General features: G+C 44.8%; 1 protein-coding gene and 1 non-coding gene across 3 annotated transcripts in view; both read right to left on the reverse strand.

The window, feature by feature from the left end:
- ATXN10 (ataxin 10) overlaps positions 1–16,820 on the reverse strand; it is a 229,583-nt gene that overhangs the window by 8,043 nt on the left and 204,720 nt on the right. The window lies entirely within an intron of this gene.
- Positions 15,657–15,759, reverse strand: LOC114005351 (U6 spliceosomal RNA). The gene has a single exon (XR_003547216.1). It is a non-coding gene; the product is annotated as a U6 spliceosomal RNA (small nuclear RNA).

Genomic DNA, 16,820 nt, shown 5'->3' on the forward strand with positions numbered 1-16,820 from the left:
CCTCGCTCTGATCCCCGTGGCCCTTATCCCCCGGGCTGACGCGATGCTAGCGGCAGCAGAATGCAGGCTGGGAAAGCGAGACGGGAAAGTCTCTATGACAAGGGTGCCACTGACCAGCAGGGTTCTGTGTCAAAGTCCCCTTCAGAGGGGGCGGGTGAGGGCCGGCGAGGGCCAGGGAAACACAGGCTCCATGCTAGGCCTGTGTGGGAAGGGTGCTGAACAGCGTCGGGCCTCCCTGAGTCTCGAGCGCCTGCCACGTGCGCTGGTTGAAGCGGGGTGGACCGTGGTGTGTCTTTGTCTTTCTCCGTCTCACTCATATAAACAAACTTAGAACTTCTTTTCTAAATGGGGCAGCTGGTGGTGTGGAGGTTAAGGTGCTGGATCCCCCATGGCTGGCTGCATGATTTGAGTCCCACACCCCTGGTGGCTTGATAATCACACCTGGGACCTGTGTGTGTGCGCCCAAAATCCCGAGAGGAAAACGGAGGAGACAGGATGGCGGTGTGGCCATCCCTCCAGGGGGTGATTTCTCATTTCCCTCTGACAACTACACGTGCCTTATGGCAAACTAAAAAAAAATTTTAAAAAGAAAAAATTCAAAGTACTCAGGTTAAAATGTTAAGATTGGAATTACCTGATGAGAAAGATCCCATCTAACTAAAAGTGATATTCTACTGGTTACTGAAATCAACGTTCTACAAGACAGGCCACAACATGGCCCACGATGACAGGGGCTTGGCTCTGGTCACTGCTGTGTCTAGGTGACTGCTGTGTCTAGGCCACTGAGACCACAGGGGTCAGCGAGCTACCCACAACCGCATGCTCGAAGCAGGTTTATACACTCACTTTGTTATTTTTAGAGACTCTTACTATAGGGAAAAATACATACATATCACATACATATATACATGTATGTATGCTACCTGTGTACGGCTTCCAGAACAGATGCTTAAACATTATTTTTAGACAATAAACTCAGGAAGGCCAGGGCTCTGTGTCCTGCACACCTCTCCAAAGTACGCCGTTCGGCAGGGCAGAGGGCGCGCATTAGAAACCTCCCGTGCGGCAGGCCTCGGGAAGACGACAGCCAGTACCTGGCAAGCCTCCTCCATTAGGCTTTTACAGAACCATGAAATCATCTGCCATGTTTGAAAAACATTCTCCTGGGGCCAGTAGGGGCACGGTGTTCGAGGCACTGAGGCGCTGGATTCCCACGTGGCCAACCACAGAGTCCCAATTCTGGTGGCTTGAGAATGATGCCAGGCATGTGTGCGTGTGGTGTCCAAACTCCCAGGAGAGGAGAATGGAGGAAAAGGGGCTGCAGTGTGGCCATCCCCTTTGGAGGGTGGGGATGATTTCTCCTTTTCTCTCTCACTCTCTCTCCAGTGTCCAGTGAGCACACACATCCTAAAGCAAAAACCTAAAAAAAAAAAGTTTTCCTAAAGAGAAAATACTTACTAAATACCTCTGCCATATCTAAATGAGTATGTTCTCAGACTATAATAAAACTTCTTTTTTTTTTTTTTGCTATAGGGCGCATGCACTTGCCAGACAGACAGACGGAGAGACAGAAAGCGAGAAATCACCCTCCAGGGGGGATGGCCACACTGCAATCCCTTCTCCTCCATTCTCCTCTCGGAATCTTGGGCGCGCACGCACGCACGCACACGCACCCGGCCTGAGTTTTTTAAGACACCGGGTCCGGGACGCGAACCGCCATCAACCACGTGGGAGTCCAGCAACAGAGCCATTACACTAACTGCTGGTCCCTCAGACTATAATAAAACTTGACAATTTTTCAGAGTGCAAAACAATAGTTCAGTTTTTAAATTGTTCTGAAAATGCTTTATATTGCTGAAAACCAGAATGTTTCTAAATGTGCCCATTTCTGTGAGCCAACGAACAGCGGGAAGAGTGGTGGATTGGCCCTGCCTCAGGCCAGCGCAGCCCCGGGCCAGTTCCTGGCGTCCCCTGCAGGAGCCCTGGCCGCCCACCCTGCTCTCTAAGTGCTTACAGACCAGGGGAAAGGCACCTCCCGCAGGCTGCCCTGGGAGGAGGGACCTTCCAGGCCCATGGTGAGCAATCCAGGGGGCAAAGGGGGAAGGGGAAGTGTGGGGAAAACTGAGGGCAGAGGAGGGAAAGGGCTGAACAAGATGGAGGTCTTCCAGGAGGGAAGGCCTCCGGAACACTGCGCACCACCCGGGCCAACTCTAGTTCCAGGCGTCAAGATGGTCTCCACTGCTTTCCCTGCAGAGTGCAGAGTGCTCCTTCCGCCTCCACCTCTGTGGTTACCTTCTGTCCTCAACGCTCATTTACATCATCGGGTCTACTGCTACCCTTGTCACTCAGAGTTAAAGCGGGCGGCTTGGTCACACAGTCCACACGGGGTCTCCAGGCGCGATGCTGGAAACCAGCGTGTGTGCAGTAACCACACAAACCACCCATTCTGGCTCCCTCTTCCTTCTCCAAATTGCTGGTCTCTCTGGTCTCTAATTTCCCTGTGTGTTTGTATTAAATACGAGGGAACATCTGTGCTTCGAGTGTCCCAGGGCACTGCATATGCTCCTCTGTGTTTTGCAACAAAACCCGTTCTGTCTTCACAGCCTTTACGATCAAAACTAGCCTCGTGAGCGTGTGTCCTAGTTCATCAACTAATGGCTGGCTGCTGGCACTGAAGTGGCAATCACAACATGAGCAGAAAGGGGAGACAAGTTCTGGTCAGACATGTCAATTATGGGTCCCAGTCGGAGGGTACATAGTACCCTTGCAGTAACACACATGCCACTAGGACAGTGTCAGTATTCACGATCGGGGGATACAGATTACTCCTGCAGTAACATACATGCTACTAGGACAAAGTATCAGTCTTCGTGACCTGAGGATACAGAGTAACACTTGTATTAACATACAAGCTACTGAAGTGCTCTCAGCTGCTGTGGAAACAGCAGTACAGGAGAGGCCTGAGCTGTGGCAGAGGGCCCGGCACACCCACAGGGACTGGAGCCATTTCTCTGTGCGTAGTTCTGAGCACTGTCTTCGAGACACTGCTCTCGGCACGCAAAGCTACCTCTTCATAAACGGACCAGGAGAGAGAGAAGGAGACATCCCCTTCGCAGGGCAGCAGCTGCCACGTGACGGAGCGCCCACTCCCTGCAGCAGCGTGTGGGCCTCGGGAAGGTACCGCAGCCCACCAACCCTCCGCTGGACACTGCAGGGCTTCATGCTCTCCTCCCTTTACTGGGCCCAGATGTGCAGAGCACGTCTGTGAGGGACAGGACAGCACACGCAGCAGGCCTGTGGACCGGGCAGTGAGGTCACGGGAGATGATTCCTGGCTCACCACCGGACACGTCACTGCACTCACTGCCCACTCCAAAGCTTTTGTGGCCAGCAGGGGCCACGCTGCAGGTACCTCACATTTGGGGCTGTGGCGGTGAAGGAGCCTACAGCACCAAAACTAATTTCATCCATGACATGATCTGGAATCATTTTTCCGGCCACATCACAGCTGAGCGTGGCACGCAGCAGTCACATCTGGCATCCCCGTCCCACAACAGGTTCCAGGATCAGAAACAACCAACACCACTTCTAACCCCACCACACCAAAGGCTTCTGGGCCACGGAGTGGTTCCATCTGCACCGGGGCCAGTGCTCCAGCGTCACTGCTGCAGGGAGTCTGCTCAGCAGCACGGCCTGCACACACAACAGGAGCGGCACACACGGCACGGCCCACACACACGTGGTGCGGCCCACGCACATGCGACCTGGCCTGCACACATTTAGCAGAACTCGGTCAACAGGGCAGGTACCTCCTCTGCAGCCCACTGGTGCCCTCCTTACTGTGTCCTCCCCTTTACGCCACTGCCACTCGCTACTGCTGCTCTGTACTCTCCAGCGTGCCCACTGCGCCCCAGGCCTCCTTTCTCGGCAGCAGCAATGTGTTAACCATGTGTTGCTGGTGCCTGGCATCGCAGACTAGTAAGGGGGTGGCTCCTGGTGTCTGCATCGTTGACTAGTAAGGGGGTGGCTCCTGGTGCTTGGCGTCGCCGACTAGTAAGGGGGTGGCTCCTGGTACCTGGCTTCATCTACCTGGACGTGGTTCCTTGTGCTTCCGTCACATGAGGTATTTTTGCTTTGGGTTTTGTTAGAGGGCACATGTGCTCACCAGAGAGAGAGAGACAGAGACAGGGAGAAGGAAAGTGAAAGTCAACCCCCAGGGAAGATGGCCATGCTCCAATCCCTTCTCCATTCTCCTTTTGGGATTTTGGCACGCAAGCACACGTACTTGGCCTAGTTTTCAACCCTCAAGGTCCAGGACCCGAATCGCAGAGCCGGCCGTGTGCTATCTGCTGGCTAGATGAGATGTTCAACAGACACAGCACCAGACACTGTTGGCCTTCATGCTGCTGGGGACAGATGGGAGGGGAGAGGCATTCTAAAGACAGCAGATTTCTGAAGGAAATGGTAGTGCCCCAGTGCCTCCAGCCACGCCCAGGGTCCCTGGGAGCAGCCCCTGATGGCTTTCCCTTCCAAGATGGCAGCAGAAGAGGCCCCGATGATGGGGCGGCTGGTGGGTGGAAGAGCAGAGACCCGGGGGCAGCTGCAGGCCTTGTGGGCCAGGTACAGAGAATAAACAGTGCCTGGGACTCTGGGATCAAGGACGCACCAGATAAGCTGGCCTGACAGAATTTCTGTCCACGGAGCACACGGCCCTCATCATGTACCACAGAAATGAACACTAGTCACACTGTGACGTGGGAACTGCAGCAGCTGCCACGCCAGGACACAGGGTATTCTGGCACTCACAGAAACCGGCTGGTGAGACAGGACTGTTCTCCTGATGAGAAAACTGAGACATGATCAGACTACACAACTTGGCCAAGGCCGCCAACCTGAAGTAGTCTGGCTGAATGGGACACAACCAGACTGGCTGCAGTGCCCGCCCTCCCAACCACCACGCAACACTGCTTCTGCGCTCCCCACCGCCCACGTTGGTGCAGATACATCTCTGGGCAAAGGGGTCATTCCAACTGCCAGGCTCTGGCCATGCCAATCAGGAAAGGCACAGCAGGGCCTATACTACCGAAACAGGCCTTCCACTTCAAAGAAATCCCAAAAGATAAACCACACTTGCAGATGACAGTTAAAGAGCGACTGTCTCTTTAACTAATATCAGCTAATATCAGTTCAAACGGGAATGAAAGCTGGGAGAAGAAAAGCAATCCCATCTACACCGCAGGTGAGTGCTGGCCTAGCACTGGCATTCAGGGTAATAACGTACAGACGAGGGTCCCACACAGTTCTCGGCTATGACGACGAAATGAGAGACAGAACAGCGTGGAGCTTCCGGGGGATTCCACAATGGGCCGGGCGCGGCAGGCAGTCACGGCACTTCCCAGGCGGCACACACCCAGCGTCTGAACGTCTGGCCCACCCTTGCCTTGCCCTTGACCCACGGGCACTGGTCCCCTGGGGATGATCTGCTCTGCAGGTCACAGCCGCCGGGCTTGCCTTCCACCCTTTCCCCAGCAGTCCCAGGGGCGAGGTCTGGGCAGACACAGGTGTGCAGCAGGCGTACCTCCCAAGGGCTCCGTGCTGTGCGGCCAGGAGCCGCGGGCGCCTGACAGCTCTTGACTGGGGCTGTCTGCTCCCACTTCGTTAGTAATCAGCAACTTGGGAGCTGCTCGCAATCAGATTTCTTTCAACATGAAGAGCTATAATTCTAGCTTATCTTCACCAGAGGAGGAGCGCTGCTGTATCCATTTTAAAGTCAGGACAGTTCTCAGCATAAATTTACAAAATGCAAATAGCTCCAATTAGAAGTAAAAACAATCTCACTTTAGACTATTTAAAAGCCAAGTTAGTCATGGTCGTGACATTAAGTTTCCAACTCTTTCTTGACACACTGGTCTCTCAAAAATTTTTAACCTTGGGGAGACAAAAACTCATTATTTAAGTTTATTACTATACTATGGCTTTCCTTTCCTTTGTAAACAATAAGACTTGATATTCACCAGGCAACTTTACAATGTTCCAGGAAAAATGGCGTTAAAGGATAAGTGTAGGGCTGGCACCACCGCCTGGTGGTCAAACAAGTCACGTACCACGTGGCTGGCTGTGGGACTGAAATCCTGAACCCAGCAGCAAAGACTGTGCCAGGCATGTGGGTGTGCATGCCCCAAATATCAACCCAGCGGCGAATTGGGGAAGGGTTTTGTGAAGTGACCGCAGTCTATGGGGGGGGGTGCTTTCTCCCCCTCCCTGCCCACACCCCCCCTTCTCCCCTGAGGCACATGTGCCCTCTGAAATGGAGAAGAGTTAATTTTGTCAGGAAAAAGGTGAAATCCATGCATAATTTACTCATAAGGCACATTTTCCACGAATCTTTTGAAGACCTCTCACTTACTGGGTTTAGATGCAAACAAAAACTCAAGCTGTTGATCATGTATCGGAGCCTGGAGAACCCAAGATGACTCAGTCACTGGCTTAACAAATGTAAAAGCATTACACTCACTGCGGGGAGGAGAGTCAGGGCTTCTAACCTGTGACCTGCACACCCTGGTGCGGAAGCAGCAGGCAGACACCAGGTCCGACACTTGAATACCGTGATACGGCAAGTGTAATAGAGAACAATGCACTGGACTAGCTGGGGGAGGCCTCTCTGAGAAGTCCTGGAGCTGACACCCAGAGGATTCTAAGAAACCAGTCCCCAGAGGGCTGGGGAGGATGGCTGTAGACAGGGTGTGACCTAAAAACTGGGTGAGGCTGGGCTAGCTACCTGGTCTGACAATGAAAGCCGCTGGGTCCCACATGGGGGACTGTGAGATTGGAGTCCCAGACCAAGAGGCTCGAGAAACACGCTGGGCACGCGTTATGTGCATACCCAAAATTCAGGAGAGAGATGGAGAAGGGACTGAAGCCTGACCGTGTCACCCGGGGATGCTTTCCTCTCTGCCTCTATGTGTGGAACACATGTGCCCTCTAGCACTAAAAATATATGGGGAAAAGCCATATACAGTTAGAATGAGAGAGAGGTATAAGACGGGGCACATGCAGGGCAAGACCAGATCCCATAGGGATGTGGGTTATTCTAACATCCCAAGAACCCACTGAAAGAGCTGAAGCAGAAAAACTGACATGGCTCTCTTTGACAAACTGTGTGGAGGGTGGTCTGGAGAGTGAAAGGGGGACCTTTTTTCCAATCCAAAGTCTATAATGGAGAGATTAAGATTTTGGAATAAGACAGCCTTGGGTTCCATTCCAGTTCTATCTTTTTTTTGGGGGGGGGGAGTTGTTTTTTTTTTCCGCTATAGGGCGCGTGCGCTCGCCAGACAGACAGAGAGACAGAAAGTGAGAAATCACTCCCAAGGGGGGGATGGTCACACCATAATCCCCTCTCCTCCATTCTCCTCTCGGGATCTTGGGCACGCACACACACGTGGCCGGCGTGGGTTTTAAGCCACCGGGTCCGGGATACAAACCGTGGTCGACTACGTGGGAGTCCAGCGACATAGCCATTACGCTAACTGCTGGTTCCCCATTCCAGTTCTATTTTGAATTTATGTTATCTGTTTTTTGCCACAGGGTGTGCGCACTGGAAGGAGACAGGATGGGGGGAGGTGTGTGTGTGAGAGAGATCACCCCTGGGGATATAGCCATGCTATATAGCCTGTTATTCATTTTTTTCTCTCATGAGCTTCAGTATGCACACACACACGCTGGCCTGAGTTTCAAGCCAGCAGGTGTGGGATTCAAACCACGGTCAGTAATGTTGGAGTCCAGCGACGCAACTGCTACACCATCTGCTGGCCCCCACCCTAACCATTTCAGCTGTACAGTTCAGTGGCATCAAATACATTGATGTTATGTAACACAATCACCATTCATCTCTGTAACATTTTCATCTCAGGAAACACACCCTGCACCAATTAGACAGACAGTTCTTCCCTTCTCCCAGCTCCTGGGAAGCATTGTTCTGTTTTCTGTCACCATTCTCTTGACTAAGTACCTCCAATAACTTGGCTGACTTCAGTATGTGTCTTTTTGTGACAAGTTTATTTCACTAAGTATAATGTCTTTGAGATTCATCCATGTTGTAGCATGTAGCATGTGTCAAAAAATCTTTTTTGGATTTTTTTCTATAGGATGCATGTACTCACTGGAGAGACAGACAGACAGACAGAAAGTGAGAACTTGCACCCCAGGAGGGATGGCCACACCACAATCCCTCTCCTCAGGATTATGGGCACACATGCACACATGTCCAGTGTGAGTTTTAAGCCTCTGGGTCCAGGACTCGAACTATGGTCGACTATGTGATGTGGGAGTCCAGCAACTCAATCATTATACCATCTACTGGTCCAAACTTTCCTTCCTTTTTTTTTTTTTTGAGCTTTTGCTACAGGGTGTGTGCGATTGCCAGAAAGAGAGAGACAGACAGAGAGATAGAACGTGAGAAATCACCCCCCAGGGGGATGGCCACGCTGCAATCCCTTCTCCTCCATTCTCCTCTCAGGATCTTGGGCATGCACACACACACACCTGGCATGAGTTTAAGCCACCGTTCCAGGACTCAAACTGTGGTCAGCTACACGGGAGCCCAGCAACATAGCCATTATGCCAACTGCTGGTCCCAAAATTTCCTTTCTTCTTAAGGCTCAGTAAAATTCTACTGTATATGCATATATTTTGCTTATCCATTTATCTTTTGATAGCCACATGGATTACTTCCATGTATTACTGGGTTGTCAGAAAAGACATAACACATTTTTGCATAGAAAAACATAGAAAAATGCGCCCTGACTTTTCCAATGACCCAATAACTACTGTGAATAATGCTTCTATGAACATGGGTATATATCTTTGAGACCCTGCCTTAAATTCCTTTGGATATATGACATAAGTGAAAGTTCTGAACACAAAGTAATTTTATTTATTTTTTCAACAAATGTCAATACTGTTTTTACACAGTGGCTCTCTCATTTTACATTTGCACCAACAGCATACAAGCGTTCCTGTTTTTAAAAAATTCTTACCAGTACTTTCATTTTGTTTTGTTTGCCTTCTTTGTAGTAGCCACCTAATGGGTGAGGTAGTATTTCATTGCAGTTTTAATTTGCATTTCTCTAATGATTAGGAGCATTGAGCATCTTTTAGTGTATCACTTATATTTCTTTGGAGAAATGTCTATTCAAGATCTCTGCCTGGTTTTTAATCAAGCTGGTTACTTTTGTTGAGTTTTAGGAGTTCTCTCTATATTGTCTAGATATTAAGCCTTTATTGGATACATGACTTACAAATATTTTCTCCCATTCTGTGGGTTGACTTTAATTACTATTGATAGTATTGTCTGACACTAAAAATGTTTTTAAATTTCATGCAGTCCAATTTGTCTATTTTTTTCTTTTGTTCCTGTGCCTTTGGAGTCACAACCAAGAAATCACTGCCAGGCCCAATGCTGTGAAGTTTTCGCCCCATGTTTTCTTCTAAGAGCTTTACAGGTGTAGGTCTCATATTTAGGTCTCGGAAGCATTTTGAGTTACTTTTTATTTTTGGCTAGAGTACACATGTGCTAACTAGAGAGAGAGAAGAAAGTACCATCTATGGGGAATGATTACACCACAACTTTCTCTTCTATCTCTCTCTCCTTTTAGGATTTTGGACACACACATGCCTAATCTTTTTCTCAAGCTGCTGGGTCTGGGATTTGGCCATGTGGGATCTAGCTCCTTAACTACCAGGCCATGGACCCAGTCCTTCAGTTACTTTTCATATATGATGCTAGGTAAGGGTCCAAAGCCATTCTTTTTTTTTATTTTTTTTCTTTTTTCTTTTTAGGAGGTTTTCACTATAGGGCATGTGTGCTTGCCAGATAGAGAGAGACAGAAAGCGAGAAATCCCCCCCCAGGGAGGATGGCCACGCCACAATCCCTTATCCTCCATTCTCCTCTCGGGATCTTGGGCACGCACATACATGCACCGTGGGAGTCCAGCGATAGAGCCATTACGCTAACTGCTGGTCCCCAAAGCCATTCTTTCTATGTAGATATTCAGTTCTCCCACCACCATTTTTTGCAGGCTGTCCTTTTGTGACTGGTCTTGGCATCCTTGTCAAAAATCATTTGACCATATATGTGAAGGTGTTATTTTTGGCTCTCTGTTTATTTCACTGTTCTGTTTGTCTCTGAGAGCATCACACTGCTTTGACTATTGTAGCCTTGCAGTAAGTTGTGGAATTAGGAAGTGTGAGTCTTCTAGCTTTTTTATATATTGCTATGGCCACTCAATGTCCCTTGAGATTCCATATGATTTTTTGAGTGGGTTTCTCTATTTCTGGAAAAAAAAAGTCATTTAGATATTAATAAGATATTTCACATTAATCTGTAGACAGCTTTGTGTAATAGTGACATTTTAACCATATCAAGTGTTCAAATCCATTAACATGTGTTTCCAATTACATTTTCTTTAGCATGCAGCAAAGCTTTGTAGTTTGTAGTATAAGTTTTTATTTGTTGTATCTTCTTGTCATATTGAACTTTTTATTAATATATTGTGTGCTTGTCTCTTGTAACCTTTTAACTTTAAAGTCCATTTTATCTACTTAAAGGCTATTAGCCATCCCTGCTCTCTTTTGCTTATTATTCGCTTATACCATCTGTTTCTATCTTTTCAACTTGTGTCTTTGGATCTGTATTTGGTTCTTTGCAGAAAGCACATAGTTGGATAACATTTTCACATTGTGTCATCTCTGTCTTTGGATTAAAAAATTAAAACATTTAAAGTAATTATTGATAAGAAGAATTTACTTATATACTTTATTGACTCATTTCCTGCATTATTGTTTTCTTCTGTCCTTTTTCATTTCCTTTTGCATATATTCTATAGCTTTTTTCTCTGTGGTTACCACATGATTAAATGTAACAACTCAAAGTTAAAACACTTTCATTTTAATTTATACCAGTATAATTTCAATAATATTAGGAATATTACATTCTGTCCTTCTTTAGCTCTGTCCCACTGTTTTCAGTTAATGTTACAGATTTATACCCTTATATACTGTGTGCTCCAAACATGAACCAATAATTCTTTAAATGCATTTGTCTCTTATATTATGTAGATAGCAAGCTGTAGAATTACAACCCATTGTTAATAATAACCTTTTTCTTTCTTTTTTATTTTTTGGAGAGGTTTTTGATATAGGGCGTGTGCGCTTGCCAGACAGACAGAGACAGACAGAGAGACAGAAAGCAGGAAATCATCCCCCAGGGGGATGGCCATGCCACAATCCCTTCTCCTCCATTCTCCTCTCGGGATTTTGGGCACACACGCACATATGCCTGGCGTGAGTTTAAGCCACCGGGTCCGAGACTCGAACTGCGGTCAACCATGTGGGAGTCCAGCGACATAGCCATTACGCTAACTGCTGGTCTCAATAGTAACCTTTGTAATTATGCATATACTGACTTTTATTAAGACTTTTATTTATTCGGGAACCAGCAGTTAGCGAAAAGCTCTCCAAAAAAAAAAAAAAAAGACTTTTATTTATTCATATGGCTTTTAGTTGCTGTATAGTGTCCTCTCATTTTACCTTGCAGACTCCTGAGCAGTTTTTTAATTTTATTTTATTTTGAGAGGTTTTCGCTATAGGGTGCATGCGCTTGCCAGACAGACAGAGAGAGACATAGAGACAGAAAGCGAGAAATCACCCCCCAGGGGGGATGGTCACACCACAATCCCTTCTCCTCCTTTCTCCTCTCGGGATCTTGGGCATGCACGCACATGCGCCTCTAAGCCACCGGGTCTGGGACACAAACTGTGGTCGACTACGTGGGATTCCAGTGACATAGCCATTACACTAACTGCTGGTTCCCTGAGCAGTTTTTAAAGGTCTTTTCTTCGCCTGTGTCTTTCCTTAGGCATCCATGGTCACTTTCAAAATTTCCCATTGTTTTGAATGTCTTACTCTTTAATGTCTTTCTCAAAAGGAAAAAGAGAAAAATGAAGAAATTGTGATGAAAAATAGGGAGAGGGAAAGGGCACTGACCTTTTAAATTCTCTGAACATCATTTCAGTCAAATGAAGAGGGTTTTGAAACAATAGGCAGAGGTGAGACAACCATGGCCTCCACCTCTTTGTACGCACCTCTGTGATTATAAGCTGAACAGTGATCAGAAGACAAATAGCCAACCCTTCAGCTTTTGCTTATCTGGGAATATCTTGATTTCTCTCTCATGACTGAAAGAAAGTTGGATATATATATGGGATTCCTGGTTGACAGGTTTTTCCCTTTAACACTTTGAAAATATCGGCCACTGTCTTTTGGTCTCCAAACTTCCTGATGAAAAATATGCTGATAACCTTATCAATGATCCCTTGTATGTAATATCACTTCTTTCTTGCTGCTTTTAAAATTCTTGTTCAAAATCTGATTATAAGGTGTTTTGGTGTAAGTTTCTTTGAGTTCATCTTACTTGGGGTTCACTTAAGCTTCTTGGATATTTATACTATTGTCTTTCATCAAAGTTGGAAAAATTTCAATCATTACTCCTTCAAATAACCCCCTTGCCTCGTTTCTTGCTCTTGTCTTCCTATACTTCCACAGTGCACATGGTGGCCCACTTGAAGGTATCCCACATAGTCCTTATGCTCTATTTTTTCTTCAATCTTTTTTCTTTTTTTCCCTCAGACTCAATATTTTCCACTGTCTAATCTCCAAGTTCACTACTTCATCTGCTCAAATCTGCCTTTGAATTGTTTTTCTTTAATTTTAATAAGACTTTATTATATTACTATAAATTGTTAAAACTCTTACTATTACCAATTAACCTTCAGATTAAAAACCACAGGTCAACTGTGCATGCATACTCATCCACACATAAAACACACAATTATATTTCAGAAATGGCTCTAGGGCACAGAGAATGAAATTAAAGACCAAAATTACAGACCGATAAATTTGAGACAAGCATTTAAGATATAAAAGCTAAGATCCAACCAGCCTCATAGCCTAGTGGTTAAGAGAGCTAGATCTAACATAGACTAATGCAGTGTAAATCCCAGCCCCAGTGGCTTAAAGAACATACCAGGCATGTGTGTACACATGCTCAAAATCCTGAAGAGGAGGAGAAATGGAGAAGGGATTGTAGAGTAACCATCCCCAACTAGGCAGTGCTTTCTTCCCCTCTCTCTCTCTCTCTCTTCTCTCTCTGACAAGTGCACATGTCCTTTGTTCATTAAAAAAACTTTAGACATCTCATAGCAGATAAAATGATCCAGATTACTAAAAAATTGATCATTTGTATGGTGGTGTTAGTACTGTGACTAATTTATTTATTTATTTATTTATTTATTGTCATTCACTGTACATCAATATAATCTACAAAATGAGACTTTCCATCCTATAGACATTGTATATTGGCTCAATTAAAGATGTTACCATACATGTTATCATTAAGAAATAATTTTCTATTTCTTGTTTCTTACATATTTTGCTTCTTCACCCAGTCCCTACCTCTCACCTTTTGCCAATTATCCCCCATCTCCCACACTGTCTCTGGTATGTACAGTTTTCCATATCTTTTTTTTTTTTTCACATTTCATTGCTTCACTAAAGATCTTAATTAATTTAAAGACTTTCAATAGCAAGTTCAGATGATATATACACATTTATGAATCCATGTCTGACTTTAGGCATAAACCTCAGTGAGTAAAGTGAATATACTATAAAATACTCTTGCTGGGGTAGTTTTAATAGATCAAAATTTAAAAAATGTTAAATATGGAAATCAAAGCATGTTAAATATGGAAATCAAAGCATCGAAGAAAATCAGTAATGTTTTAGTGTAAAGTAAACAAATTCTATTTCACTAGTTCAGACTCACGTAATTAATCTCTCTTCTATTAAATCTGTAGTGTTACTGTAGTCTGATCTTTCCATTTAAACTCTGGAAGTTAACATTCAACTCTGGACTTACCCCTACCATTAAGCTGGCCTTTCTCTTGGTCATTTTTTTTGTCTCTTATTTGTCTGTCTTTAGTTTTCCTGGTATAGTACTCCCTTCAGAACTTCTTGAAGAGCTGATCTGGTATTGGTAAATTCTTTCAGGTTTTGTCTATCTGAGAATTTTTTGTCTTTTCTTCCCACATAAAGGATAATCTTGCCAGATACAATATTTTTAGTTGAAACTGTTTTTCACTGAACACTTTGAATATATTTTCCCATTTTTTCCTTGCTTGCATTGTTTCTGATGAGAGTTCTGATGTTAGACTGATGAGATATCCTTTGAAAGTAACTTGATGTTTTTCTCTTGTCAATTTTAGTATCTTGTCTCTGTTTGTGGTTTTGGTCAATCTGGCTATGATGTGCCTTGGGAAAGATCTTGTTGGGTCAATTCTATTTGGGGTCCTTTGTCTTTCTTGGGTCTGAATATTTGAGTGCCTCTCTAGGTCTGGAAAGTTTTCTTCCAGGATTTCACGGAATAGATTATCAATGCCCTTATTAGTTTCTTCACCTCCTGGGATAACAATGATCTGGATGTTTGGGCGTTTAATGGTATCTAGTATTCTCATTCTTTGGGGTTACTTTCTCAGTCTTATTGGTGAATTTCTCTAGTGCAGAGGTTCTAACTTCTACATCTGCGATTCGATCTTATGCATGATCTAATCTGCATTTGATATTTTCAACAGAAGTTTTGATTTCCTGTATTATAGCCTTCATCGCTAACAATTCCATTTGATTCTTTTTTATGATGTGTATCTCTTCTTTCATATTGTGCAAGAACTTCCTCACCTCCTGGAACTTGATGTCTCTTTTCTCCTGAATCTTCTGGAATTCGTTGTCTCTATTCTCTTGCATCTCTGGTTAGCTTTGTCACTATGAATATTTTAAATTCTTTATCTGAAATTTCCTTGAGTTCCCTTGTATTCTTTGTGGAAAAAGAGTAATTATTCTTTTCTATTAGAAAGGTATTTTCTTGGTTTCTCATATTTCTTGTGCCTCTACAGTGGCTTCTGGTCATCTGGCTCCTGGCTAGACTGAGGAGCTGGACGGTGAAGTCTGGGCAGAGGGTCTTTGGTGGTCGAGATCACTGAATGTGGCCTCTCAGAACTCAAATATACATGGCTGTTGATTGGCTTATCCTGGCTCCTAGCTAGACTGGGGAGCAAGAGGGTAAAGTCTGGGCAGATGGTCTTCGGTGGCTGAAATCCCTGAATGGGGCCACTCAGAACTCAAATATAGATGGCTGCTGATTGGCTTATCCTGGCTCCTGGCTAGACTGGGGAGCAGGAGGGTGAAGATTGGACAGAGGATCTTTGGTGGTCAAAATCCTGCCTTTGAATTCTTCAAGTTAATTTATTTCAGGTATTGTACCTCTCAGCTCCCAAATTTCTTTTTGTTTCTTTTTAGATTTTCTATCTTACTGATATTTCATTTTGTTCCTACATCATTTTCTTGATTTTTCTCCACATATTATTCCTTTAATTCTGAGCATCTTTAAGATACTTGTTTGAAAGCCCTACTCTAATAGAGCTTTCATTAGGTCTCATTAAAGAATGGTTTCTGTTGATCTTTATTCCCTTTGAATGGGCTGTGCTTTTCCTGTTTCTTTATATGCCTGTGACTTGTTGTTGAAAATGAACATCTCTCTTTTTTTTTTTTTAAATATGGAACACTTCACAAATTTGCGTGTCATCCTTGCGCAGGGGCCATACTAATCTCTGTATCATTCCAATTTTAGTATATGTGCTGCTGAATGAGCACAAACATCTGACTCTTAACAGGGGCAACTGAAGAATTCAGATTCTCCCTCTCCTCCAGTGCTTGCTGGTTTTGTTCCTTCTCTTTCTTCGTTTGTAGAAGTTGTTGCATGCTGTCTGTATGCCAGGGATTAGCCTGAGGTATAAACTTAAGATCTTCTCAGGTCTTTTGTAAGCCTGTGTCTTTCCTTAGGCATTCAAGGTCACTTTCAAAATTTCCCTGTACCTAATGTTGTTTTTGAGTGTCTTACTCTTTAATGTCTTTCCCAAAATGAAAAAGAGAAAAATGAAGAGATGAGGATAAAAAAAAAAAAAAAAAAAAAAAAAAAAAAGGGGGGGGAAAATGGCCTTTTAAATTCTCCAGTCAGATGAGGAGGGTCTTGAAACAACAGGCAGAGGTGAAACCACCATGGCCTCCACCTCTTTATATGTCCCTCTGTGATTAAAAGTTGAACGGTGATCAGAACGTAAATCCCAAATATTTAAAGGAGATAATTCTTGTTGCCCACCCTACGTGACTCCCATGGCTACTTGTAAAATGCTCCAGGAACATATGTCTTCCATGGGGCTGAGGATGTGGATCTGCTGAAACTCACTGAAAGTAACTGCTCTTTATGGTCCATGCTTTCCCTTGGAAGTCTCAATCCTTCAATGAAGTCAAGTTCTAACAGTTACATTAGATACCTGTCAGACTAGTGAGTTCTGAGGAAGGGCTTAGAGGAACATGGCAATGTTTTCCTTCTTGAGCTTGGTGTCGGTTACATGGATGTTTGTTTTATATTTGCAACTGTACACATTGGTTTCATTTTTTAATAGGCATGTTATATTTCAAAATATATAGTTTTTAACAATTTGGATGACCACACTGAGATTTGAAGTGAAAGGGATTTCCCAAATGCAATGTACAGGTTTCATCGAGTAGACAGCATTTAGAAATATTGCATCTTGATCCACCCAAATACTTTCTAACTCTGTGGGTTTCATTCTCTCAGTTATTCACAAATGTCACCCAAATGCAGCAAATTTCCAGCCTTAGTACATGACTTACTTTCTCTGTGTCCCAAG

This window comes from Tupaia chinensis, unplaced genomic scaffold (assembly GCF_000334495.1).
Source record: "Tupaia chinensis unplaced genomic scaffold, TupChi_1.0 Scaffold143651_1, whole genome shotgun sequence".
Lineage (NCBI taxonomy): Eukaryota > Metazoa > Chordata > Mammalia > Scandentia > Tupaiidae > Tupaia > Tupaia belangeri.